The sequence below is a fragment of the Acyrthosiphon pisum genome, chromosome A1, assembly GCF_005508785.2.
Source record: "Acyrthosiphon pisum isolate AL4f chromosome A1, pea_aphid_22Mar2018_4r6ur, whole genome shotgun sequence".
NCBI classification, from domain to species: domain Eukaryota; kingdom Metazoa; phylum Arthropoda; class Insecta; order Hemiptera; family Aphididae; genus Acyrthosiphon; species Acyrthosiphon pisum.
The window spans coordinates 91,735,074-91,761,158 of NC_042494.1; the positions used below are offsets into that span (position 1 = coordinate 91,735,074).

Sequence of the window (26,085 nt, forward strand, 5' to 3'; positions counted from 1 at the left end):
TATATTATATACAATCGAGTAGGTATTGTTGTACTCGAGTGCAATCGCTTTACGATTCGTGGGTGTGTTACGTTGAGGTGTAAAACAATACTCTTTATTTTATTAATACTATAATAATAATATATATTGTTATATTATATTTGTCTTCCAGGTTACTGTATATATGTCGGTATTTTTTACGGGCAGCGATGCGACTGCTGCTATATGTGTTTGTTTTCCTCCGCAGTCGCTGCTCTTTTCTTATTATTAGATTTCCAGCGTATTTGTCGTTCATTTTATTAAAAATTGAACGAAATTCCAAAAACGCACGTTCATTCAGACACACATACTCCTCAAACGTAATGAAATACCTTTTTGATATGGCACGGTGAAATCTTAACAGATCTCATGGTTTTAGATTTCCGTATAGCATGCGAGACGAGGTATTTAGGTAATTGAATTAAATATAACGCGTGTTCCTTTTTATGTTATTTAATTTGAATGCTCCGGAAATGTATCTAAAACGTCATATTATTATTATTATTATTATTATTATTATTATTATTTCTCGAAAGATTTTAACCGGAAAACATATATTATTATAATAATAAACTGAGGTGAAAACATTCTGGTTTTATAATATTTTATCATAATATGATTTATATTAGGTATATCGTTTTTTTATCATCTGTAAATTTAAACATTTGAACAAAAAAGAGGAATAATAGTTCAGTAATACTATATATTACTATGCATATGGCTTAATAAAGTCTTACCACGGGAAAATATACATAGGTACTGTTATAATGATTATAGTGACTACCTCAAGTCAAAACTTATTTGCGTTATAATATAATGTATAATATATACACCTTAATAGGCACTCAAGCGTAGTTATTGAACTATATAATCGAATCGCTTGTTTTAATAAAATCTGTTTATAAAATATAATTTCATATTACAATCACCCACGTGTGCGTTTTTTTCGCCATCAAAAATTATATAACACTTTTTTTTAATTATGAAAAATATCACTAAAAGCTCACCGTTTTTAATCTGCATTTGCTTATTTGATTTCGCCGGAGAACATTTATTTTTTTCAAATTAAAATCCTCGCCGAATCGTTTTATAAACGAAAACATTTTTTAATAACTTTTTAACACTCTTTAGATACGACGATTAATGTCATAATAATTATGATTGTCTCGTCGTAATACCTACGTATACATTATACATAAATATTATATTATAATTCGTACAGACTGGAATTTTCAAGGAGATATTATAAAAATATTACATACACGTGGCACATGTATATTAATGTATAGAATATTTTATAATTTTCGTTGCGACTGTGTGTATATATTGTATTTATAAAAATAAAAAAAATGCATTCGTACAAACATATTACATACCACACGTACACACGCCAGCCCCGCGGTTGTTCCTCACTTATACGTGTGAATATGAATTACACAGCACAAGGAAAACCTCATTTTGAATTCATTAATGAAAATCCTCTATTATAGTCCTCACTATACATACCATTTCATCTTAACACGAGTTATATCATCCTTTGTACGGGGTTTTTCAAAGGTACGCGAACGCTTTTCAGATGAAAAACAAATGGAAATATAAAAATATCAGACAAGCCGTTATATTATACACGCGATGAATATTAAAAGAAAAAAAAACATTTTTCCCAAATTTCACGGAAAAGTTCTTTGTCACTTAGACATTTTACTGTTTTATACAGAATTTATATTCGTCATTAAAAAACCTGTAAAGCAAACTTGATGAATCCACCAATGTCTATTAAATTTAATACATCCAATTAATATATTATTATACATTTTGTTAATTGATAATTATTATTTTCACGAATCCGAGGTGAGTTGTATACTTGTATGACATGTATAGGGATTTTATTTAAATCTATGTGTACACAATAAAAAAGAACAATTTATATACAATTATAATAAATAAGTTCGCTTCACTGACACTCACAAAAACCAAAGCGGAAAACTTTAAAATTCTAATTTTCTAAGATTTTCAATTGTTAGAAAAAGTTTTTAAAAACAACAGGTGCGACACTTATATTTCATTTTTTCATTTTTGAATAACAAAAAACAATGACGTGACGCTTGGACGCACAGTTATTTGACGAAATCCCAAAAGAAAGTCGAATACAGATATATTTTAATGTTATAAAATTATAAAACGTATTATTATGATGGAAGAACTCAATCTAAGTAACAACAAAACAATACTATAGACGAAATAATATAATAAAAATATCCATCACTACAATAAGATATAGAATACTGCATAAAAAATACGTCAAGTGTATTATATGCAAATTGCATAGAGAAATACATTTTTCTTGGTGTTCGACCAATAAACTGAAAATGGTGAACGTACTTCAAGAACTTGAATTTTTCAAAACTTTCAAGTTGTTCTAAAACGTGGGTTCTGACTTTCTTTCGATAAAACTTTACATAAGACTTTTATTTTTGCCGTATCTAAAGAATAGTAAATACTCAGTCGACGAGCGCTACATTATTATTATACCAAAAATTATATTATTATATAACATTTAACTGATATGCCAACCTATAAAAAAAAAATATTGACTTAACTATATAAGAAAATTAAAAATATACAAGTACCCAAAAGCATAATTAATGTGTTTCTATACGTGAAACTACTTTTATACCTACTTAATATAATATATACTTTGAAACGGCTAATTTCAGAAACTACGAGACTGATTTGGCGGATTATTTTTTTTGCTGTGTTCATAATTGCCAGGACAAGGTTTTTATAAAAGAAAATTTTAAGAAAATTCACCCAAAAATTAGGAAATCTGGAAGACAAAATACAACAGCGACGCCATATGTCATAATATATATTTTTGTTTATTGCAAGGTATTGCTCTATATTATAGAGTCTATAATGGTAATTTCAGAAGACTTAACGACTATTCAACCTTCTCGAGCGTTTATAGTATTATTTATCAATATTTATATTTAATATTAATATTCACTAACCCGATGTAACAGAATTATTTACGTTATTTGTTTGAAAAATAATTTCCATATCTAATGTTGAGCGTTAAACGTGGGGGGCAAAAGGATTAGGATGTCATTGAGAAAATACTTAACCTGATATATCTACTTTTTTTTTAAATTAGTTACATAAGTAAGAAACAATAACAATCAACATTTTATTATAATCTATTTAATTCACTCAACCAGATATTATTAAACTCACCTAATAATTTATATTATATTATATTGTATATTGTTGTTCTAAAGTTCTATTATAAATTTAAGCAGATTCGAACTATATTAATGCTACTAATGTTAAAACGTACCTCTCTTATTCGACAACATCATTTAATATTCACTATAGTTTAATATTTTTACCGACCAAAAGCGACATAATTCACGATGTATAATATTGTAATATATTTACTGTTTCAGTGTTGACGGTGAAGTTTCGCTCATAAAATAATGTTTTGACACGTGTCACACGTCAAGGAGTCAAAGTCAGTGCGAACTCTTCTGAGTATATATGGAAGATCCGCGACCAAGTGTATTCTAATTTGACCGACTCAGTGGATCAATAAGCTTAGCTACAAATGTGAGCTCTTTGGGCGGCGGGGAGACATTTATCTCAGTCTGTTTTTCACAGTTTTTACCTATTTTCCAAAATTAAATTTTCCAATTAGTGCGAAACATTAATTAACTGACATCTTATTGGCTCGTGAATGATATTTTATTATATTATTGACGTTTTAGAATCTTAGATTTTGAGTGGAGCGAGGAAGTTAGTGGTTTTACAATGGTGTTTATTATTATTATTTTTTATATATATATATATATATTATATACAAAATATCTACCAGAATGAGTGTTTCGATTTCAATGTATAGTACCTTATCTTTTGGCAAATTGGATCAAGATGGCACTTTAGAAAGGTAATTTTTCTCAATATCCAATGCCACAGGAAAAACCACCGACAAATTACGAAAAACCGCTAAAAATGGGATTTTAATTTCTAACGCTTTATTTGTCACCATAGAAACGAATAAAAAAATTAATAATACCTATTATAATTTATAATATAAATTCAACTTACAGGATATAATAAATAATAAAAATATCCAAACTGACAAACCGTCTCCGCTCAGAATCGTTTTTCTTATACAATGATGTTATATCATTGAATTCAAGTTTAATACAATTTTTTATACATTGACCCACTCGTAAACTCGTAACCTACTGTACAGCAGAGCGATATCCACTTACCCACTTTATGAGTCTATTGAACCTGAAGAATCAATCAGGTGGAACTGAGTAGTATAAAATTATACACATTACAGTCAGAGGCGGACTTACCATTTTTCCGCCCCTAGGCATTACAACACTAGCGCCCCATACATTGGTGTGCTCCCACGGGGGGGGGGGGGGAAGTAATATTCCATGAACTAAAACAAAACTGTAAAAATTGTATTTAGGTATTTTTATATTTATACATACCAACTAAACAAATAAATATTAATACAATTTTGCATAGGTACATTTGTTACACACTTGTACAATAATAACATCATTTTGCGACTTGATTTATCTGTAACAAAATTATCTATGATTTAGTGGTGAGCACTCTAGTATCTATAATCGTAATCGATTAGCAGATTTCTGAGCAGTATGCAGTATGCACTATACAGGAGACGGGCGACAGTGCCAGCGTCGCGCGTCGTCCCAATATATTTTATTATTATTATTAATTACTTTATCAAGACACCTGATGTCCAGAATTAATTCCAGTATTCTAATAAAATTGTGGTGCCGGGTGCGGGGTGAGGCGGGTCATTACACTAAGCACTGTGCGAGCTGTCCCCCATCTAGCTAGTAGAGCGGCTATATACAATGTAGTAATGTACCCGGCGGCCTGGGGCAGTATATTTGACTGCCTTGGCTGGCGTTTTGCGCATGAGCCATTCACAATATTGTACGTGTTTACGCCGAACACTCGTATACCATCTCCCATGCAACTGCCTCGTCGAGTGTCCATGTCGAATCTCTAGCGGTGGCGGCGCAGCACAGCACGCGCTGGTCGCAGGATTAAACTCAAACGGCAAGGTTATTGTAGCTTATAAATTAAAACGTTACTGCAACGTGTGACTACGTGAGCCATTCTCCAGTTTCGTGCAGGTTGTATACGAAAAAAAATTAGTATAAAATATAAATTTAGGTAAATACAATTATGAAATTATGAAAAACTAAAAAGTAAAAATTAACTAAAAAATTGCGCCCTAGGCCAGTGCCTTGGTGGCCTATGGGTAAATCCGCCCCTGCATTACACACATATTATAATTTAAAAACTATTAACTAAAAAAATATAAATTTAATTTTAATTATGGATAAATTATTTAATTTAAGAGGAATCGTAAAATATGTGTAATGTCACATATTATAGTTTATTTAACACCGCAAACGTCCGTTCCGCTGATCACCACGACGTTCGGATTGGCTGTGTCACGAACTTTAATATTGACACGGTATCATCTAATACAATATGATGAATAATATCGGATATACTTGCATTTTGGAGTTGGGTAGATTACAACAAAATGAGCATATATTTGCATACCGGCTTCTATATGAAATAACCAACTACGGTGTAGGCGATAATACTTAATATTTGTAATATCATAGTATTAGTAATATTAATATTTATAATATTAGTCACTAATATGTCATGGACTATGGTGTTATAATATGATGTACTGAAATTATCATAAAGCGCGTTACGCGATTATTTTACCGAGGTCTTTCTCGGATTTTCCATACCCACTACCATTATCAATATGTAAATTTACGATAAATTATAATTTTTAAATAAAACGCTACAGAACCGCGTATGAGCTATCAGTAATCAGTAGGTAGCCACGAACAACCTGCGAATAATATTATAGGTGACTAGTTGTGCATCATATATCCTTGGGAATCTGGTGCGGCATGGACGTATCGTGTGGCTGGTGAGGAATGAGGATTAACACTGGTTTGTATACAATGTAGCTCAATTATACTGCACCTATAATACATCCAGGATTTTTAATTAAAGACGCCGGATTTAATTTTACTATAATTTTACTGGAAAATTTGTCTTGAACAAAAAAATCACATGAACGTATAGCATATTATATTTATAATAATATAATCGAGCGTGTCCTGACTGACTGAACAATCGACGTATAGAGCGGATTCTGATCGGAGCGATACTATATAGAGCCCCAAAACTATGATAGGTACTCAAGGTAGTTATAGTGACTTGACGTTTTCATGGTACATTCGTTGCGCCATGTAAGGGTGCACTAAGAAAACAATGTTCCTATATTTGCATTTTAAAGAGGTGCTGTTACATAGATTTTAAGATTAACAATCGAAAAAAAATTGTTGCCATTCAGACCATTGTTACTGGTTACAAATTGTTATAGTATAGAAATTAGTATTTTTTTTTTTTTATAGTATATTTATGGTTGCCCTTGGTTACTCGAGCAGATGAAGTAAAATCACATGCATAAAATCTTCGAGTGTATTAAACAAATTGTATCTGGAAACAAATATGATAGTTTATTTATAAATTGATTCTTCTATACGTGTCTGTTGCCTATATAAACTAAAAAATTATTCGACCTATTTTGACGAACATTTCAGATATTGTTCTTTATACTTCTTAGAGATATCAGAAAAGTTCGGAGAGTAGTTTGAACCACTTTCAGAAATACACCAATGAGATCTATGCTAAGGTGCTTTGAAATCGAAATATACAGATATAATGCCGTATATTTTACATTAATTATTCATATTTTCCCGTGGACGAAGCTGGTCATACAGCAGCAGCAGCAGCTCGTATAGCATAACCTCCATTCTATATGTATGGGTACACGAAATATAATACCGGACGTATTATTTTCGGCTCGGCTACTCTGTTAAGTTTCAGTTCTGGTCACAAGATTGGCAATCACTCGCTGACACATCATCTCAGCCGGGTCGAGTTCCTTCCGATGACGCGACGAATTCCGTCCTCGAGTTCTCCGATGACTCTTGCGGTCACCATTCGCAGTAGACACGAGCTTTGACATGGGCCCGAAGAAAAAAGTCCAGCGGTGTACCCCTAAGATCACTTACCTACGATTCGTGGGAGACCACAATATTCTGGTCACAATAAATTCGTGAATAAATTGTATTCCTTCGGATTTCTCGCGAAATAATAGCCCGTGTCGACATACATATTATATCCTGATAAGCTGACCGAGTATAAAAAAAACCCTCGAAATTAAAATCCGTTGATTTTTTTTTCTTATTGAAGCGCGCTGTATATATACGCATATTATGTGCACGGTGACGCGAAAACAGTTCGTTGTATATCGCGTGATTCGCGTTCTAAATTACAGTATAAACATTTATTTATATATTTATGCACTTTTAGACGCTAGCCGCTATCAGGCACGGATCCAGAGCAAAGATCTGGGGAGGGGCAACAATTTTTTTACAACACAAATACAATTATTATAATGAAATATTATCCTCTATTCTTAATTTAAAAATGTTGTCACAATAGTAGATATATCTAGGTAACCAATGTGATAAATAAATTATTGATTATTTAATATGAAAAGCGACAATGTGAAAAAAATTTTAGCTTTTGTTTATCTGTTATTTATATTTATAAAAAAATGTGTCTGAAGGGGGAGCAAGGCCACTACCCTATCCGTCCCTGGTCACTATAATAACGAGGGGAAACAACTAGAAAACGAAATCGAATGGCCGCGACCAGCGCGGTCGCGTAAAACGAAAAAACTGAGTGTACCGTAACACTGTTGCGGTATATAACTAGGTGTGTGGTCGACGGGACAGCTTCGACCACGTTTATCGCGAGCGGACCTCGCAGGTATTAAACCTCACCCGATCGCTTCGATACGTGTCTGCGTATAACAACTTTCCAGACGGGTCCGTCCGCACGAATGTACTCATCAGCGAATCGCCTTATTATAGTGCGAGGGTCCTATATTATATAAGCCCGTGGTTCTCCGAACGCTGGTAACCACGGTATAAGCTTGGTATGCACAGCTGAGCGCAATACAATTTTAATACACAATATTATCTGCGATTCGTCACCATTCTCTGGATTTTAATTACGACGGATCAGCTGCAATATACAGTATAGGGTCGTCGCCGTGTGTTTTTTCCGCACCAGTCTCAAAACCGACACGGCTTTCAACCGTATACCGGGTTATCGTGTATAGGTATCCATCGGCGAGGGTACTTATTATACCGTACGGTGCGACGAAGTTTTCTAAGAAACACCTCGCGAGGCAATACGAGCATTCGCACTGTAATATAATCACTTCCGGCCCGACGAAACTCGCCGCCCTCTTTATGACGACAATTACACGCCAGATCGTAAAGGTAGAACGCGCACCAAATATTATTCACGTCGTGTTCGCATTGTAGGTATAAGTATATATTACCGACCAAATAATATACCATACGATACTATAATATAGTTCGAGTGGTTTGTCATTAAGAATTTAATCCATATTCACGGGTAATTTATTCGTGTTCATCGTACCTACAGGTTTGGATCAATTAAAACCTTGATAAAATATTCACGTGACATATGTTACGAACAATAGTACCTATCACCACGGCGCATTATTATAGTCGCTTAGTATAGTATTCTGTATTCGTATAATATTATTATTATGCGGTCATATAGATTCTACGAATATAGGTAGTGTGCTAAATTTTCAGCGTTATTATTATATGTTGTATTGCTATGATCGACAATAATGGTATATAATCGTGTGGGGTGTGTTATTTCGGTGGGGTGAAAGACAAAAGCTACGAATATACCATAGCTATACCATATTATAATAATACAGAACTAAGGAATGCAAGTCATATAGGATGTTTTCCTCATTAAATAAATGCAGTCACGCACTGCACTATTTGTATCACATACCATAACATATTTTGATACTTCCATTATGCGTGGTTTTATTTTGAAAAATGTGTTCTAATAACACAGGATGTGATTAATATATTATCGAAGTATGTATGGGTTTTAGACATTATACATTTTTTATTTAGGTTGTGCATTAATTGTGTAATTTACTTTGTGCAGAGAGTACAAAATATTAATGTATTGACATAATATTGATATTGTATTATAAGGGTAAAAATATATTTTTAGCGTAGTACATATATTTTTTCTGAAAGTGGAGATTTCCTTTTATTTTGGCTTAACAATGATATAATATGCTTAAATATGGTTCTCATTGCAGCAAAAAAATATATATATAGTATCAACAATACGTTAAAACTGCTATGGTTATAAAAAAAAAACTTAAAAACAAAAGACAAATTATTATCATAGAATTGGAATTATTTTAGTAGTACCTATCGTCTTATATATAATGTTATTACATAATATACCCAGTGTTGGGTAGTAACGTAACGAAAATAACGCGTTACTGTAATGGCGTTACTTTGCTTGTAACGCGTTACGTAATTTAATTAGAATTTATTTCAAAGTAACGAAAATGTAATGGAAATTAATTTTGAAAAGTAATTTCTATAGAATAACGCGTTACAGTTTCGAATTATTAAGTACCTACCTTATTGCGAATTGAAAAAAAATATATGTATAATGCGGGTATTATTATGTTTAACAATCTAATATGTATATACATTTAATTTTAACTCGGCCCAATTCAGTTTTCAATGGTTTTGATATTTGAAATGTCTAATTGCACCGTAAATCACAAGAACAGTTAATTAAATGCATTATTACTTTAAATAGATTTCCTATGAATATAGCTTGTGTGGAAGACTAAATTTTATATGGTCTATTAACTATGTATACAGGTTTTATAAAGAATTTGCTTGTTCAATTTGCCTGAAAAAGATAATTGCCAAGAAATCAAAAAAAAAAAAAATTATTTTTGTAACGAGAAAGTAATGAGTTGCTTTTCTATCTGAAAAGTAAAGTAATTTCATTACAATTTTATTTGAGTAACGAGTAAAGTAACTTAATTACTTTTTAAAAGTAACTTACCCAACACTGCATATACCTCGATAATAGTTCAAATATTAGCAAACATATTATGGTTTATCGTGCATCGAATTTTACTCACGAAATAAGTTAATTAAAACAATTTTACCTATGAAAATATCTCAATTTCTTTAAGCCGTTGAATCTTGTAGCATTGTTTCTTTTCTTTTTTATCTCAGTCGTCGTTAAAGTGTTATTAACGTTTTATTTAAGTAAAACGGAGAACAAAATAAACAAACGTTTTAATTGAAGATCTACTCATTAACATTTACGTTCATCTTTTTTTCATTAGTAGCAAGCTTTTATGAAACAACAACTTTGTACACTCACCGTAGCATACCTCTATGCGTATCCTCTGCATACAGTGTTTATCTGGAAAAGAAAAAAAAAACATTAAATATATAATGTAAGCAATTATAATATTTTATTACGCTGTACTTATAATACGTCTCACACGTATAAATACACATTGTGATAAATCATAATATGTATTATAGTTTAACAAGATCATTGCTCCATGCCCCTATACGGTATGAATGCACCTAATGTGTATAATAATGACGAATACAATTTAGAGGCAATTCGTAATAGTTATGATTGTATACCTACGTTTATTTACTCGATTCAACTGAAGCGATTAAGACTGAAACATGGGTACGTTTAGTATATCACCGTTCAATTGATGTCATACACACATTTTATGTTACTAAAAAAAAAAAAAACAGAACACCTATAATAATATTGTATTTTAAAAATAATTGAAATAATCGTCAACTGAAATAACGTTTATAAGTACAACGAGTGTGTTAATTATAGTTTGATATTATAGTTTTACAAATGATAAAACTTGAAACTATAACAGATAATATATATAATATATATTATATATTATAGGCACTAAAAACGAGGCAAATATTTTAGGTTTGAAATTTAAACTACAAAGCCGTATATTATTCTTAAAACAATTATAATTTGGACTAAATAAGTTTTCGGTCACATTGGTTTTGTCTAGAAGTCTTGCGTATACGTAAATAGGTAATGGTTGGGATATAAATTGCAACCACAGATTTATAAACTCCAAGTCAGTGGCCACATATCTTCGTCGGACACTACTATAATTGAATGCGGACTCTTTTGAATAAAGCCAGCGTACAAAAACTTATATCTGATCGCATTTTCAATGTCTATATACTGGCCAATTCACGTGCAAACAAACCCTTATAGTCCTATCACTGGTTTATTGTGAGTTATTGTTATTGGATCTCCAATCTCGAAATATACCAAAATCCAATTCGAGCACTACAAATGTTCCCACGATAGTTTGATAAAGTTAGTTATCTTCGGGTTTTAACTTTTTATAGTAAATTATCGTTCAAAATTAAAATACAGTAAGCAGTAGCTGAAGTTTGCTAGTTTTGAATCCTACATAATCCAACAAAGATTACATTAAATGAATTCATAATCCGAGAATAATACAGAAATTTAACACGTAATTAAATAACTCTCATAAATATTTCATACTTATATTACGGTATATATCTATATATGCTATAAAGTATATTATATATTAATTAATAGATTACGAAGCTTTTTAAACGTCATAATTTAGAAGCCAGATATTATATATAATTGGCCGTCGCTATAAAACTTTGTTTTAGACTTTTTTAAATCGTTCTAAATACCGTGTAGGGCAAATTTAAATTGTAATATAATAATATACTGCGATAGTGAAAACTGAAAATATGTATGTACAAATGAGCATTAATTTACGTACAACTGAACAGCCTTTGCCGTCTATCATAATTTTATCGTGCCATGACAAAAAATCTAATTAAACATAAATCAACTTTAAAACAGATGACAGGTGCATGCCATTATAATGGACGTAAATTGAAATCAAAATAATTGAAAAAAAAAATTATTATACAAGTTAACTTTAGCTTAGACATGAAATACTGTTCACAAAATATAAAATATGAAAACAATCCGATCTCAAATAAATCATTCACAAAATACCTATAGGAATTATCTTAAACAACATGTAAGGTGGAGATGAAGAGCATCAAAAGACAAAAAGAAAAATAATCAACTCAATTATATTATTTTGTTCTCTATAACTTGTACCCTTTGTTGCTAATTATTATTGTTGCTTATTTTTATTATTATATCATCATCATCAAATACGCGCGTTAGTAAAATCAAAAAAATATTATTAAACAATTGTTATAAGACCAGTAGGTATGGATTTCAGAGTACAAATATGGGGTGTAATCAAAGCATTAAGCCTTCGCACTATTGAAACATTAAAATCGATCTGTCTACGTCTGATAACTGTAGCACGATGTACGTTACAAACGCTACAGGAGATTCTACGCCCAATCAATCGCTTTAACAGAAATCCATTAATTTCTGCAAAGTCCTCCAAAACCGTCCCCGGTAATCAAATATGGGACTTGAAAGAAAGTAGCACGGAGAACATCAAAATTAAAACCGAAACTATATCGACTAAACAATTTATTGTATGTGCGTTATTCTTATCGTAAGTGACTGTAAAATTCATTGAAATAAAATAAATTAAAAAAATAGTACGTCGTATTAATACGAATTACAAGTGAAGAATCTCCACGATCGTTTCCGATCGTGTAGCGTACGTGTTATTTGATAGTTATAATAAAATACATTTAAATTATAATATAGCAATATAGCGTATACGTTACATTTTTAAATGTATCTATACTGGTAACACGAGTTTATATGATAATAATTTATGACCACTAAAAAATGTAATGTTTTAATTCATAAAGATAATATAATACGTATCATAATGTTTACGAAATATGAACGTTTGTATAGGTATACTCAATAGTACCTTATACGTTTATTGCATTTAAACAATAGCAACAGCACTGTTAAATTATCGCCGAGCTCGATACAAATCAAAATGTACGTGATTCCGTTGGGTAGGCTTCGATTTTCAATATTAAGATTTTTTAAAATTGAAGTACCTATTTAGAACGTAAAATAACTTGTACGATAACGAAACGAACGTATTAAATTTAATTTGGACGGATTTGAATGGAAACCCTCTGTTCTATAAACCATAAAGTGATTATTGAAGTGTAGGAGCAAAATAAAACTAAAAACAATACGAAACGCAAATGAGATGGGTTATGTATATATTGTATAATATAGTGTGTAGTATGTATATACTTAGTGATTTGAGAAAAATTAACGCGAAACAATTTTATATATTATAATGTATGTTAAAATAAATAACACGGCTGTTTTTTGAGACTTTTAACCATCATTGACAAAAACCTAATTATCTTTTAATTTAAATTAAAAATGTAATCTATTAAAAGCATAACGTGAACGCATCTCGAGATGTAAAAAAAAATTCTAAAACAAACTTCATAGGTTTGTAAATAATGGTAAAAAATTATATCTATTTTTTTTCCATGATGGTCATAATACCGCCGAGAAAATGTTTGTATAAATATATAGTGGAAATTCAAAGTTTTCGCCTCTCGTTATTTTTCTTAAAAAAAATAAATAAGCAAAAAAAGTGCGTTTCCAAAATAATGTGAATTAAGGTTAATTAAAACATTTTTTTTCTCAGTGTTTCTTACTATGTTATGTATCTATACCTACTTTATTATTACTATACGCAGTGTTATAGTAGATTGTTAAAATATTATTATGATAATTTTTATGGACCAAAGATAAAACATTTGATATTATTAATGATATTAATTTTTTATCGTTTATGGGGTCATTGCAGAGGTATATCAATACAAACGACTTTGTTTTTTTATCGAAACAAACGGAGGTGTATGAAAATCGTTTTCGGAAATAATAACAACAACAATAATAATAATAATAATAATTAGATCCGTATAGTATCATTGTATTAATATTCCTAACCATAATAATATTAAAATGTAAGTCCGAAATCAATACGGCAACTCTTTTTTACGTCGGTACGAATAGATTTTATTTCAGTAAAGTCATCTGCTCGCGATTTTGCGCGTTACACGTAATTGTCGAGGCGTTAATAACACATCGCAAAAGCTCTGCTGCAAACGTGCAATTTTGAGTTTGAAAAAGATGTGTTTCAAAGGCCATTTCAATAGTTATGTTGTTTTGGTGTATAACTTTTATTTTGCATTTTCCTCTTAAAATATAATTTCATTTAATGGCGCTGTACCTAGTCTAAAATACAATGATTGGATTAAAAGAATCGTTGCGCATGACAGTGTTAAAGGAATCAACTAAATTTCATAATATTATTGAAAAAAATAGTACCATCTAGTACACGCCGTCACTTTCTGAACAAGACCAACTAAGAACATTTTATTAAACATTTTTTTTTTTAGAAACTAGAAAGAATATATTATTATGATCTCTATTACACAGCAGTGACTAAAAGATCGATTTTTAAACCCTTTCCTATTAAACGTACGGGTAATTTATCGAATTATTAATGTTGTAGACGTTTTTATGGATTCTGAACTTGAATTAATAATCAAGCTAATAGAAAGCAACTTTTCGCAGAAAAAAAATTGTTCTAACGCATTACGTGATTACGTCAATATAACTCTAGCAATATTAATTCTACCAAATCACTGAGTTACCTACTTGAACAATTAACATAGTCTATTACAGAGTCGCTCCCGTTATCCTTTTAACCTTTTTGTTAATGTATTAATCATTTATCTAACCATAAAAGTTGATTTTGAATATACTAGAATATAAAAATATAAGTACCATAATGTAAAATAACTAATAAGTAGTACGTAGATTTCTATCGAAAATTGTTGATCAATCAATAATCGATTTGAAACTCGTGCATGTTTTAAACATTGTCTTTTTTTTAGACAAAAAAAAATAATTACAACAATGTACAATAAAAAAACTCTTATATTATAATATATTATTGTTAATTAATAATACCTATACTGACTTTGGAACATTTGGACCAAAGTTAGCATATATGTGTATACTCTTGTTTTTCCTGGTCTACCGGTCTAACCAATTGTGGGATCAGTGGTACAAGTACGTTCCTTCGACTTGTGTCACATCAATTTCGACGTCCGACAATCCTCGGAATGGCACCAGTGACAAATAATTTTATATGCCGATCGGACGACATGGCTGAATCAACCGCCGGTGCCAAATATCGGCCAAGTACACCAGTCGTCGGAATGCGGCTTAATGCCTTGGCGCGGTAAACTAGACTCGTGGCTATAATATCGTCGTCGACACGAAAGAACCTCCTGTGTGCCAAATTTATGATTTTGAGGTTTTGGTATCCGTGGGTTCGGGAAAACATAAGCCAAATATGGATAAAATCTCCTATGCGCTATCTGCATCGTGGAATTAATGAAATATAACAAATAAATATTATCCTATCAGTGTTGCCTATTTACAACACAGTATACCTTTATAACACAGTGCAATATTAATCGTTTATGAAATAATTGCCTATCTGATTTTTTTACTCAAAACCTTTTTTTCGTCTCCTGAAAATTCGGGTTTTTGCACATGGGACGTTTTTTCGTGTCGTCGACGATATTATAATGATTATAACTATCACGAGAAACAAAATCCCATGCAGGCCCTCCCCGTGACGTCATTGGTACCTCGTATAATATTATATTATTATAAACGGCATGACAAAATAGATAGGTGTCATCACGGTTTTTCGATACGCGTTCCCCGCTCTTTACTTATACCGTCCGCTATTTCGCTCCACTTCTTATCGGCTGTCGATGATATCCATAATATGCATAGACATATTATATAATACGGACGAAAATCAACCACACAGAAGTGGACAACTATACGACCTGGGCCGGAGGGTAGTGATGGGCCAGGGTGGGTCGCGGCCCACCTTAAAATCTTCTCGGCCGAACTCACTTAACCATTTGCACTTTCATTAATTTTATATATTATTAAATATTATAAGGTATTATTATATACTGTAATTTAGAAAACATATGTTATATTTTTCTCAAGAAGTGTTGCAAATTGGTGGATATATTATGGCTTTACTCAGTAACATAGCGAAGACGAAGAGGATTATTGAAGTTTTAGAAATTAGCTGGTATTACACTCCATAGTGACCTTTATTTTTTATTAACCTGTAATCGTAAGTTGTTACCACCCGATAGGTAAGGCGAATTTTGTTACACCACTGGTCCTCCCTTTAAATCAATGGCCCCAGCTCGTCCCATTGAGACAAAAAAATCTGTTTCCGCCACTGGCCGGAGGTGAATGAGATGCGGGTATACTGAAAAACACTATATTACAACCGTTAGTATAGGTATGTAAATTATCTATTTATCTCGTGGTGATAATTAATATAATATAACGGCGATGCACCCGGGTAATACGCAACAATGACAATAATGACGACGACGACGACGATAATAATAATGGTAACATTAATATCAATAACAATATTATATTATATTATTATTGCCATTACCTATTGTTATTATTAATAACGACACCGCCGTTCTGGTCGTCGCGCGTTTATCGGCGACACGATATTATATTGTATTATACGGGCCGCAGATGACCCGGTCGGTATACTAAATAATTTAGTTGGCGAGCTTAAGAAAACGGCCAAGCGATACATGTACGTACACCCCGGATCCATTTGCAGATTACAACGATATAATATATATATATATATATATACGTAAGGGATGAATAACGAGGAAGTGTGTAATACGCTGTGTGTGTGTATATATATATATGTATAGGTATATTATATTATATATGTACCACTGCGTATAATATGTGTACAATATACGAGTACCCACACACAGACCCACACACCCACGCATATATATATTATAATGTATGAAGCCGCGAAGGTGTATATAATATGGGTGTGTGTATTATAGTAATAGCCGGGCAATAGTTTTAGCACAGCTTCTGGTCAATTTCGGTACGCGAAATATATTATAATAATAACTATTATTATTATTTGCCCCACGACATTGTGGGGGAAGGAGAACGCGTGTGACGATATGACCACCACCGCCGCCGTAATAATAACACAATAATAATATATTATTATATTATTATTATTATTATTATTATTATTATGTGCTGTACACAATATCGACGCGATGATATATAATTATATTATTATTATCGCGTTAGGCTCCGTGCCGTTTAACTATGATAACGTATTATAATTATTGTTATTGTTATTATTATTATTATTATTATCGTCTCCATCGTAATCATCATTAAACCTATACACATATACCGACGAACGGGCGCGGAAATCGCTTATTATAATAATATTATTATGACATCGAATTATAGATGTACGATAACAATATCGCCACAATACGACCCTTATTTATAATATTGTGTTGCGACACTGGAGCGCCGCCTCCACTCGTTTTCGGCGTGGAAACGTCAAACTACGATGCTATATAATATTGCACACGTGACGTGCGACGATATATAATATCACGACATATGTACCTACATAAGTTTACAAGAGATAAATCAATAATATTTAGTTTCGCGATGACGAGACATTTAAAACTTAGCGCATTTCTCAAAAATCGTATTGTTCTACTGTAACAACTTTTCGGAATTTTCGCCACACTCGTCACGTCATGTAGTTTTTTTACTACTGCTACTGCTGCTGCTGCTGCTGCTGCTGCTATGAAGTCCTAAATCCCAGCTTAAAGATTAATAACATTATAGCCATCAAATTGTTGTGCTATTGGAAGTAATACTAAAATGATTTTTTATAAAATATATGTCATAATATTATGATATATACGTTGTTTGTGTTTTAAACGTACCTATTGTACCCGATGTACAATAGAATTTGATGCTTCGAATATTATGACTTTTCAATATATTTTAATAGAATGTTCATAAATATTCATCACCACAATATTCAATTTTAACGATAAAATTGTTCTATTACTTCAATTATCAATTATTTATATTAGTAAGTAGTTTTACAATTTAAAAACTATTCAATAATAGAATTTGTATAGAATCTATATGAATACCATGGTATAAACCACTCCATGAAATCCGGTGTTGTCGAATGCATCGATTTATCTTTGCATTCAAAATACCTATGTGTATGATAATACTATCCTACACTGAGTGTTGAACAAAAAAATTCCACAACTAACCGATGATTGAAGTTTTTAAGGATTATATCTATAATTTATTATTCATACACATCAATAAATAAATTATGTTCCTATACCACGGTACGTTCATTTAATATGTCAATACATATTATATGGATCAACATAATACAAGGTGGGGCACTATAACGGCCGATTTTCTAAGACAAATTATAAAATAAAAAACGAATAAAAATTAATTATTATTTATTACAATGAAGTACATAACTTGCCATTTATTTGATGAAGTTGGCGAGGATTTTTTTCAGACGAATAACGACAATTTTGCTTATTCACAAAACCATCAAGATGGAAATGTGCTTCATCAGACATCCAAACATTTTGAATATAGTTTTCGTTCTGGTCCATTCGGGTTAGCATTTCCCGACAAAAATGTATGCGGCTATAGTGATCTACAGGTTTTAATTCTTGAACCAATTGCACCTTATATGGGTGAAATTTTAGGTGGCTGTGTAAAATCCGACGTAGACTTCTACTGAATAAATTTAACGATAACGCATGTTTTCGTGCAGAACGTTTCGGACTCTTTACGAGAGCGGCTCTGACAGCAGTGACGTTTTCAGGTGTGCGAATGGTTTTTTGTCGTGCAGGCTTCTTTTTTAATGCTGAACCCGTTTCTTCAAAGTCGGTTATCCATATTTAAATAGCCTTAGCCGATGGTACCGAATCATGGCGTTTAAGGTTAAAATGAAGACGAAATGCACGCTGTGCGGCTACGTAACTGTCATTATTTTTGTAAAACAATTTTATCGCATAAGCAGGTTGCTTACCACTCCACTGTTCCATGTTTACTAAATGGCATGTTGTCTTAGAACTATTAATAATATTATTGAGAATTCTTATCTTAATTACTATTCAGAAAATCTACTTTCAAAATCGGCCGTTTCAGTGGTCCACTCTGTATAATAAAAACATATATATACTTCATCTGGCAAAAAAAAAAATACCAATAGGTATATTTTTAATGTAGAGACATACATTGTATGACACCAGTAATACCTAAATCTGAGGAGCAGCGTGGGACGTTTATTTGTAGAACCTGAATCACATCGTTATATCAATATAAGATTTCATAAATTATCTTGAAGCCACTTTAATTACTAACATAAAATTTAAAATCGGTGATTAAAAAATTTTAAATTTAGTACTCAGATTGTCGTTCTTATTATTGATCCATCAAATATATTGTATTTCTATAACCATTCAAGTGTAATAAATATTTATATTGTATTTTCAAATGTTTTTGTTTTCTTTAAATTAAACATTCATTTATAAATTAGGTACTTCTGTTACTTAAAAGTGATAAAAATGTGGATAAAATGTTTTCCCATAAAATGCAATGAACTACCTACAACAATTAGGCTGAAATGGGATAAGCGTAAACCAAGAAAATAACGATTATTGTTTTTAATTTATTTTTTTTCAAGTTTTCTTATGCTTTCACAGTTGTTTAAATATTATAATTATTAAAAACGTATCATTTATTAATGTTATTTTTTTAAATTAATCTAAAAACACTAATTGTAATAATTCCCTATTACTTATATAAAAAATTATTTTTAAAAATCATTTGCTGTTTTATATATTATGCCATGGAAAAAAAATTAAAGGTCAGAGTACTCAAACATAGAAAAAATGTTGGATAAATCATCCTAGGGGATTACGTGACATATTATAATGTTTAGCAATATGGGGATAAAGCCCCGAAGTTTTCTATCAAAAAAAATAATTTTAAATTTGCCACAACACTCAATTTGTGATTATTTGAAATTATTTGGTGGTATTTTTAAGTTGATAGGACAAAGTAGCCAACTTCAGACTTCTTGTACATTACAGCCACTCCTTTTAAGTTATAAAAAAAATTACAAAAAAAAAATACAATCAGATTTTATCGCGAATTTCACCTATTTTTTTCTTGCCAAATAATGGACTTTTTCCGATATTAACAAACCCAAAGTACCGACTTGGTCCAATTATTTCCAATCGATTGAATTTGCTACATGAAAGACCAGAAACATATTTACCACCAGAAAAAATTGATCGTCGACACACTATTGTTTGTTTTTTTTTAACACGTCACTGTTAAACCAATATTACAGTCTTTCTCTTTGCTTTAAAAATATGGATGAAAATATATCCATGGAATATGATTTTTCTATGCTCGAATTCATCGTACACCTTAAGTGTTTATAATAATCAGTAAACTAAAATCTACGATCCGATTAAATTACAGTTTTACGCTACTATAATGTTGAACATTTTTAATTGGAACATAACATATATCTATCAAAATATTTTTTAATGGATGTCGGTTTAACGAAACACGCATTTCAAGAGCCGTTAATATTTACATAGCTTAATTTTTCAAAAGCTATAACAACTTAGAACCGTTTGTATACACACTACGTAAATCTATTTATTACGATAAAACGCATATTTTGATATTAAATAAATGTTATATGATTATATAACATATAACCCAATACCTACCATACATTGTATGGTTTATATGACGGGACACAATTTATCCGTATCAGTTGAAAGTTTTCAAGGGCCGTCAACGCTGTATTTACGCAACTATGAAATTATAATTTAATTCGAAAATAACTTTTTTTGAATAAAATGCGTAAATAAAAACGCGTGGTAACAACATGGTTGATACAACAAACAAAATGTTATTAAAATTATTAAAAATTTCATTAAATTATTAACGTGTAAACCGAAAAGAAAAAAAATATATAATATTAATACAATACCATGTTATAGGTAGGTATACATACGTGTTGTTTGTTGGACGTTTCAGAGAAAAAAAATAACGTTATTTTTATAATGAATTTCACTACTGCGCGGAAAAAAATATGCACATACTGTTATACTGTTGTAATAATGAAACGTTCGAAATAATACTGTACACCTACATAATATCATTATCGCACATACCTATAATATTTGCAAGTGGATTTTTCCACGTCGACATCATTTTTAACGGTTGGCCGATTTGAAAACACGCGAAAAAATAAATACAAGCGTTGAATATCGGAGGAAACAAAATAAAAAAAAAAACTTGTAAAAAAACGAACTGGAGGTGTGTAAGAGGGTGATAACAATGGGCAACGGATTTTGGACGGGTAAATATGAAAATAGCAAGCTCCTTCACCTGTTCACAGTTGGACGCGAAGAACGGTACCCTCGACCGCGGGGCGCGCGATTCACGCAGACGACAATATAATAATATTATTACTATCACAATATTTATTTTCGTATATTTTCACCGTTCGATCGCCGCGCGCGCGTTACGATATTTAAATATAACAACAATAATAATATCATGTACTAATTATTATTGTGAGAACCAACTCGGGGGACACCGCACTGTCCGCTGTTGTGCCTGCGATTATTATTATCAATTAATTATTTTGCTGAAATTTATCGGTCCAAAAACCCGCTGTAGCGTTACCGGATCGCGAGACGACTTCGGACGATGCACACCGTTCGAGTGCGGCGAAAACACGCTCGTCGATAGACAATGTCGCGCGTTGTCTGCCGACCACCGACTGGACCGCCGAAGAAGCGGGCGCCTGTAGTGCGCGCCGTCGATCCCGTCGGCCGCCGGCACACACGGCACGGCGGCGTGACAGCGCCACCACCGTGTCGCCACCCCCCCCCCCCGAATATGCCTCGGTCTGGCGCGGGGGGGAGGTGACTTCTGGAAAAGGCGCGTTCCAGCACCCCAGTTTTTGACGGCAATAATATAACTTCGCGTAGTCGCGTAATAACCTACCCAAACCCCGGTAACGTTAACCGGTATAATATACTTCCCCTGCCACAGAGTCTGATTTCGCAACAACCACCGCCGTGGAACTCGAAACCATAGCCCGCCAAAAAGGCCTAAAATGGTGGTCTGTCGCGAACGCAATTTTTTCGGCGGATTGTTCAACAATAATCGTTGGCGGCGTTGTTCTAATCGAACGAATGCGTGATACGTTTGAAATTTGTAACCCGCCACCCACCCGAATACGCCGTGTCTGAAGCGCTTGAAGAGGTGCGTTATAGCACATTAATTTTTGATGGCAATAATATAACGTCGCGTAGTCGCGTAATAACCTACCCGAGCCACGGTAACGTTAACCGATATAATACTTCTCCTGCCACAGCGTCCGATCTTGCAGCCGCCGATGTGATTTCGTATTCAAAACTCGAAGCCATACCCCGCCGAAAACGCCTTAAACTGTGATCTGTCACGAACGCCAGAAAATTGTTCAATAATAATTGTTGGCGGCGTTGTTCTAACCGAACGCGCACGGATGTGATACACTTGAAAGTTGTAACCCGCACGCAGAGATCGTCACGAGACTATTTTTCTCATAGCTATGTTATTGTGCACATTGTAAACTATTCACTGATGGGTAGTAAACAAAAAAAAATATGAATTTATGTCGTAAACACACTAATTGCACCGTCTGAGGTGTATAATTGTTTTTTTTCGACGAATGCTTTTCCAAAACGGTCGCGATAAGTAACAGTGGAAAAATTACCCTGGTGAAGCATAGGTCTTTATACAATCATTTCCGAACGACGGCAAAATCATTTATTACTCTCTCGTCTAAAGCGCGTTTGATGTGTATGTCGACTATACCTATACAGTATATTACAATAACGATAGGAAGGACTTTTGGTTTGTTTGATTTGTCATGCTTCGCACACAGTCGACTAAATTGTCGGAGCTTGCGAAAACGAGTTTATAGTGAAATTTACGCGTAAGTACCTATCTACTATATATTTCAAGCGGATACGTGGGTGTAACAATGGCGTTTCAATTGAGATACTTCAATCGAATAATATAATATCATAAAATGTAAACAATTATCCATCGTATTGGTACCTACAACTACTAAACTGTTCCATAATAATTGTATCGTCTCAATGCCATGCTCTAACGATCTGTATACAATATACATAGACTGCTATACTATTAGTATCGTTCGTTTCCGAATTATTGTCAAGAGGACTTTTACAATATTATTGCCGAGGCCCTGCAAGACCCACTACCCAGCTTTTTTGTGTCAATGCAAACCGCGTTTACCTATCTGGACAGAGATTTGACGGTTATCGACTCTCGTCATAGTCGAAATCGAAAAAATATAATAAATTACGATGACTGGCAGATCTGAGATTTGCACCAGACTTGCAGATGTCTCGTCGCAACCCGTTACCGCGCATCATAGTCTGCTTGCGTTAGGGTTTTAGAGTATTTTATTTTGCATTATTATTGTTATTTATTTTTAGACGATAATATTGCGTAGAAAATTGTACTCGGCGCCGCGCTAAATTTCATCGGAGCCCTTATATTAAACATACACATAGTTAAACATTTGTTGGCCTTTAAAATGTTACAACTTTTGCCGCCCATGGCGCTTTCCCCGTTTGCCACCCCCCCCCTCCCTCCTTCGGCACGGCTCTGATCATACCGTACAATATAATGACGTGTAACCGTTACAGCGCGCGTGTGCCACAACAATGTGTACGGTGGAACCCCCCGCGGCAGTAAATCAAAAACTCGTATAATACTTGTGCGTTTGAATATTAATGTTATATATGTGACGATGGTGGTTTTTCCGAAACGAGCGTTTCGAAAAAGAACAACATGGTTTTGAAAACTGCTCGAAATAAAACCGACACCAAAACGGGCCAAGATAATATAATAACAATAATATCAACCCGCTCGTAAACGCCGCTTTGGCGCAGTCCAGCGATTTATAACCCCACTTGCTCTGAAGAGTGCATGGCATCGCGGACACGGTAAACCCAACAACTGTATAATGGCATGTGCGTGGGCGGCCCGGTTCGGGATAAATCGACGTAACGGAGACGACGCCTCGGTCACGTCACCGCCAGTGTTGGATTTATTATAATTACATATTGTCCGACATTGGCCATAAATCGTTTCTGCGCAAGATAATTACGTTGACACTGCAGCCGCGAAATCGTAATATGATATAATACGAAATCCCGAAAACAAACGCTGCAACGACTAACTTGTGTCATACCTTGCTACACACGTAGAGTGGTTTGGCTTTAAAAGCGTACCCGTACGCAAGGTGTACCAGAATGACCTGAAAGATGAAATAACTAATATTGTTCTGATCGGTTTTATAATAATAATAAAAAAAAAAAGGTGTGCATGTGTATTTCATAGACGTTAGCACTGCCTGCGAATAGAAAAAGAAAAAGTTAAAATTTCTAAATCTAATTTTTAGAAAAATGTCGAAAACGTTTATTCGAGTAGCCGAGGAAGTTTGTTTTTTACAACTTTTTAAAATATCAAAATTTTTTAGAGTAAAATTGTTTTCAAAATATTATTTTTCGGTATTTTCAGACCTATACGGCTATACGTAATATAAGTATTAAATTATTCATTATCCATATAATTTTAGTGTGTTTAACTTGCATCAATTTTTCATTTTCCATTTGTCAGGTGTTCCTGTACACTCTGTACACAAGACGTTATGGGGATATCATAACGATGGGGCAAATTGCAGGCTCTTATCTCTCCGCGTACGTTCTATACGAATTTTAAATACGATAAGACCAAATTCAAAACGTTCATCACTGTAACCGTGATCATAGCGAAGTTAAATCAAAATGATTTCCTCGTACACTCAGAATTTGGAAAGTTCATTTGAAATATTAATTAGTACACGTGCATATTATATAGGTAATATCGTTGCAAGTTAATTTTCTCTGAATTAAATAGTTGTTACCCATTACGACTCGTACCTATATTATGTAGGTTACTAACTGTTTATTAAATAAAATACATCTTGAATCATTTTAATTTAAAATCAATGCTCGTACAGTAAACATAACGAATATACACCTATAGAGTTAAATTGTTTTCTCGTTTAATGGTTATTATAATTATTAAAACACCAATTTTTCATATCTTACTTTATTTCCTTCATCTGCCCTTGGCAGCACACGTCGAGAACGTACTGATAACATTTTTTTTATGTATATGATATATTCTATTGATTTGTGTTGTATACATAATTTGGACATAACAATATATGATATCAAAATAGATCATTGGATATTCGAAACTTTCATTTTACAAAGAATTATGAACTATAATTAATAACCAACGTGAAACAACATCAACATAGAGACTTTATTTGGTTCAATTGAAACCAAAATAATAAATGAACCAAATCAAATTATTAGTACCTAAATATTTGTTGTTAGTTTTTCTAATTCTTAGAAACTTCTTATATTGCCATTGAAAGTGTGGACTTAAAATAAAAATCAACTTCCAATATATTAAAGTTCAAAGTCGTAAAAATATGAACAAAATTCAAAATAAGTAAACTCGTAAACTTTATTATTTTAAATTTAATTTCATATTATTATTATCTCGTTTATTCCTCGCTCTATTTCACACTATTTATATTACCTACAGAAAAATACATAAATAAAGATACTTGGTAGTTGGTATATTGGCTGTATACTCAGAGATTTTATTAATTGCATTATCATATAAACCTGAGATAGACATTTTTAACAAGATGTATGATTTGTTTTGTTTCATAATTATTTTAAATTAGCAATTTATATTGTAATTGCTAATTAAATAGATAAATTAAATATGTATATTGTCGTTTTCTAATTTTATAAATTGCTCATTGCTCATGCTAAGAGTTGGCGTAGACAAATTTGAATTATTCAAATTAAAGGCATTATAGAGCAACCTAAAAAAATTTGTTTTCTTCAGAAACGA

The 26,085-nt window shown here is 32.4% G+C and overlaps 1 protein-coding gene across 6 annotated transcripts in view; it reads right to left on the bottom strand.

Moving 5' to 3' along the window:
- Positions 1-21,882, bottom strand: part of LOC100159515 — a 383,802-nt gene extending 361,920 nt beyond the window's left edge. For 3 of the 6 annotated variants that reach the window (XM_016801133.2, XM_029487768.1, XM_029487767.1), the window contains exons 1-2: positions 21,469-21,882; positions 10,441-10,482 (exon numbers count right to left, since the gene is read on the bottom strand). The gene's annotated coding sequence lies outside the window, so the exon portion shown is untranslated. Of the gene's footprint in view, positions 1-10,440; positions 10,483-21,251 lie in introns of all 6 variants that reach the window. The other 3 variants (XM_029487770.1, XM_029487769.1, XM_016801134.2) reach the window with 3 other exon arrangements.
- Positions 21,883-26,085: the final 4,203 nt, after the last annotated feature.